Source organism: Myotis davidii, unplaced genomic scaffold (genome assembly GCF_000327345.1).
Source record: "Myotis davidii unplaced genomic scaffold, ASM32734v1 scaffold67, whole genome shotgun sequence".
NCBI classification, from domain to species: domain Eukaryota; kingdom Metazoa; phylum Chordata; class Mammalia; order Chiroptera; family Vespertilionidae; genus Myotis; species Myotis davidii.
The window spans coordinates 1,410,815-1,415,161 of NW_006298521.1; the positions used below are offsets into that span (position 1 = coordinate 1,410,815).

A 4,347-nucleotide genomic window follows, 5' to 3' on the forward strand; every position below is an offset into this window, starting at 1 on the left:
GCCCGCTGGGTGTAAGGGGGCCTGGCATCCAGAAACCCACTGCAGAGACGGGGTTTCTCTCCTGCAAAGTGAGCGAGCTCACAGCGCGGGCCTCGGGCTTCGGCTGCGGGTGCTGCCTGGGGAGCTCTGGCGGCTGTCCCCACTCCCGTGGGCCCCACCCTCTCCCTGCCCCAGGCCTTCTCTGGTGACGGTCTGACCCTCTGACCCTGGTGGCCCCACCGCGGAAGTGGGGAAACTGAGTCAGGAGGCGAGGGCGCTGGTCCAGAGGGACTCTGAAGTGGGGGCAGCAGGGGGATGGTTTCCATTCTGCACGGTGGGGGGCACCCGGCCCTGGGCCCTGCCCCCAAGCTCCCGGTGCTTCCCCCACAGCCGTCACCTCCATCCCCAAAGTGCGGCCACCAAGTGTCACGGCCCCTCCGTCCTGCGGGACAGGCCGGTGCAGGGACGCACTTTTGAGAGGGAGGTGCGTTTATTAAGCGCCTCCTGTGTGCTGAGCCCTGCGGTGGCCGGGACACATGCTACTGCTCCATCCAGCGCCCCCCCCCCCGTAAGTCCGAGGGCCGTGCTGACCCTGCAGGGGACACTGAGCTCCTTCCTGTGTCCTCTGTTCCCCCCACAGGGCAGGGTCGGGAGGATGGGGGTGTGGGGGGAGCCAGCCCACCCTCGGGTCCCTCCCACACCTCACCAGCCACCTGCCTGGGGCAGGTCATCCCCCTGCCCCTCCCCCACCCCCCGTTTTCTCATCCTCACGGGGGGCCTGAAATCACCCCCAGATCTGAGGGAATCGGCAGGCACACGCATGCCCTGTCAACGCGAACCCCCTGCCCTTCCTGTCCACCTCCGTCTCGGCTGGCCGAGCGGTGTCAGGTCGGGTTCACGGCCCAGCACAGAGCGGGCGGGTCCCTGCCTTCCTGCCTCTGTCCCCACAGCCCAGAGTGGCTGCTCAGTCAACGAATTGGTGCCACCAGGCTAAGAAACCGTGGGGATTTAGTCCTGTTCTAACGGCTGCTGGCTCAGGAGCCCCGGGTCTGCTGGAATGTTCTACCTCGTGCTCTGGGTGGTGCTTCTTGGGTGTAGACATTTGTCTCAATCCTTGGGGTGCACACTCAGCCCCAGGAGGCCTCTCCCGAGCCAGGAGCCTGTGGGCCGTGGCGGGCACCCGGGCGGGCACCGTGCAGATGAGCGCTGCCTCAGGTAGATCCCAGGGCGCCGAGGCGGTGGGTCGCTGAGGCCAGGCCCATGGGAGCTCGCGTCAGCTGTCACATGTGGAAACTAGATTTCCTAAATGACCATTTCCCGAGGTCCAGAGGGCGGAGGGGGCCGCTGTCAGAAACTCCCATTGCCGCGTCTGGTCCTGGCTGCTTTTGAAGATGCCTGCCTGGCGGGGCCTCCGCATCCCAGGGCCCAGGCAGTGGCTCCGGGGCCTCCCCAATCTCGGATGTTGGGGAGCACCAAGTGAGGGGGGCAGGTGGTCTGTGGGGACCAGGGGAAGGGCAGGAGCCAACTGTTCCATATTTTCCTGTCGCTCCAGCCCCCAGGAGGCCGCCCTGGAGACATCCCCAGTACCAGCTTGCCCCAGACCAGAGGGAGGGCCTGCCAGGGTCTTGAGGCTCCAGCCCAGCCCTGGGTCCTCTGTGCGCACCGCCTCCTCTCCAAGGCTCTGAGCTGCACCCTCACCATTGCGTCCTCCCGTGGGCGTCCCCCATGCGGGCAGCCTGCTCTCTGGCCTTCTAGTGGGGCTACCTCCCAGGGCCCCCTGCCCATGGCTTTGGATAAGTTCCGCAGGCAGACAGAGCCGGGCAGTAGGCAGGCGTCTCCCCCTGGGGTTCAGGGGTGCCCTGATGCCTGGATGGGGGATTCAATAGGGTCCTCATTGCGCCCCCCCCCCCCCCCCACCAAAGGCCAGTTCTTTTGCAGACGTGGCATTTCTCTGTTGAGCCGTGACGTGGCACGGTAGCTGGTCGTGTGGTCGCTGCCACCACACAGCCAGCCTGGCTCCAAAGGCCGCCGTCTGTGGGAGGTTCCCCCCCCCCCCCACCTGCCCCACCCCACCCCACCCTGGTGCCACACTGGCAGGCTTCTGCACGCCTCCAGATCACAGCCTAGTTCTTGGTCCACGATGCCATTTAGAGAGTGTTTCCTACTAAATAGCAGAAAATTACCCTTTCAGGTTAATGAAGCCGCTTGGGGAGGACCTTGTAAATGTCAGCTCAGGCCGTCCGCCTCCGCTGGCCCCTGGGTCAGGGTCACCGGGACCCAGCCCCTGCAGACTGGAGCCGCCTGTGTCCTCGGCCCCATAGCGCTTCTCTGGGTGCACTCCCCTCTCTGGCACACATTTGTGAGAGGAGGAGCTGCTGGGGTGACTCTCAGCAGCAGTGCCCTCCCTCTGGCCCTGGGAGCGGGGAAGGCGGGGCTCCCCTGCTGGGGAGGCGAGGACAGAGGACAGCGATGCTCAGGTGACCCGGCCGCTGGGAAGGAGGGGCTCTGGGATGTGCCGGTCACAGCCGTGACACGCATGTGGGCGGCAGCAGTGACGGGGGTGCCTGTCCCTGGCTTGTCACATGCACCTGAAACGCCCGGCGCTCCTCTGTGGACGAGCACGGGGTCAGGGGAGCGGGAGTGGGAGCTGGCGGGAGGCCGGCTCAGCAGGAGCGCCCGCAGCCCCGTCATTCCCGGCCGAGAGGAAGGCGCGGTCGGGTTCCGTCTGTGAATAAGCCGGCTTCCACGACGGTGAAGTGGGGCTTACGTGGTATTAATATTTACTGGCACCGACGAGGTGGGAGCTTGGGTGCTACCTTCGCCCCGCGTCACGGGGGCTCCATCCAGATGCCAGCAGGTTGCGGCTCGAGAAGCTGCTCGGCCACCAGGTAGTGGAGGTACCGAGGCCGCGGCGGCTCCTCCCTGTCCTGCCCGTGCTCGGAGGCCTGGCTGCTGCCCCCCCTTCCTCAGCCGCTGCCGGCGCCCCTCCCGTCGCCGTCGCCGGGCGCCTGCTGCCCACGAGGTGGCTGGTGCAGAGCAGGGCCACACGCAGCCCAGTGTGTCCCCGCCGCGAGCAGTCAGCACGCACCTGTCCCCTCGGCCTCCCACCGGCCTGGGTCTCTGAGGGCTCCCCGGCCGCCCCGGGGACTCCGCTGATGCAGGAAGATCTGAAGTTATCGTTGACATTTATGGCCCATTTTCCCTATTAAAATGCTGAGGGCTGTAAATGTCCTCGTAAGGAGCTCATTCATGTTGACGAAAGGGCGGCCATAAACTCCCGGAGCTCGAGGAATGGCCTCCGGTGGTGTCCGGCCGCCGGCTCACGTCCTCTCCGCGTGTGGAGGCCGCGGCCCCGCAGGAGGACGCACAGAGGGTGGGGGTGACGGGCCTCGGGCCCGAGAGGAGGCGGGTGGGAGCTGCTCAGCAGCCTCGTTTTTAGCAAATCCCTCTGGAAAGACCCCATCTCCCATGCGCCTCCCGCTGCCCGGGCACCAGGGGCACCCGCACCCTGTAGGTGCGCCTTAAAGCGTCGGCACCCGCGCCCAGCAGCCGTGTACGCGCAGCGTCGGCGGGTTGGGGCCGGGCAGTACTGTGTGTAGCTCATGGCGTCGGCAGGGACGGTGCCCTTCTGTGAACAGCCCACAGGCCCGTGCGGGAGGGCGGTTTCCTTGTTGGTGACCAGGTCAAAGCGCGGCTCCCATGTCCCCACGACCGTGGCCCGCCCTCACGGCCTCTGTCCAGCCGCCCTGCCACCCTCCTCCCTCCCGGCCGCACTTCCCAGGCGCAGACAGAAGCGCTGGTGCCCCGGCACTGACCAGGATGAAGGCTTAGTGCCACAGCCTCTAGAGCAGCGGTTCTCCACCTTCCTGACGCCACGGCCCTGTAATACAGCTCCTCATGCTGTGGTGACCCCCAATTTCATTGTCACAATTGAACATAATTAAAGCACAGTGACTAATCACAAAAACAATATATAATTATATGTTTTCCGATGGTCTTAGGCGACCCCTGTGAAAGGGTCGTTCGACCCCCAAAGGGGTCGGGACCCACAGGTTGAGAACCGCTGCTCTAGAGGCTGCGGGACACACGGACACAGGGAACAAAGACCCAGAGACGGGGGCTTACGTGGCATTTCCTCCTCACGGGGCTGAAGGCCAAGGTCAAGGTGCTGGCTGATGGGGTCCCTGCAGAAGACCGTCTTCCTGGTGACAGAGGGAGGCTGACTTAGTCCGCTCGCGCTGCTGTAACGGAGTCTCACAACCTGGGGGTGGGGGCCCATAAGCCACAGAATGTACCTGCAGCTCACAGTCCTGGCGGCCGGAAGGCTGGGGTCAGGTGCCAGCAGGGCGGGTGCGGGTCCTTGCCGGG

General features: G+C 65.6%; 1 protein-coding gene across 1 annotated transcript in view; it reads left to right on the forward strand.

Moving 5' to 3' along the window:
• The window catches only part of PHF21B (PHD finger protein 21B), a 79,890-nt gene that overhangs the window by 42,948 nt on the left and 32,595 nt on the right, over positions 1-4,347 (forward strand). The window lies entirely within an intron of this gene.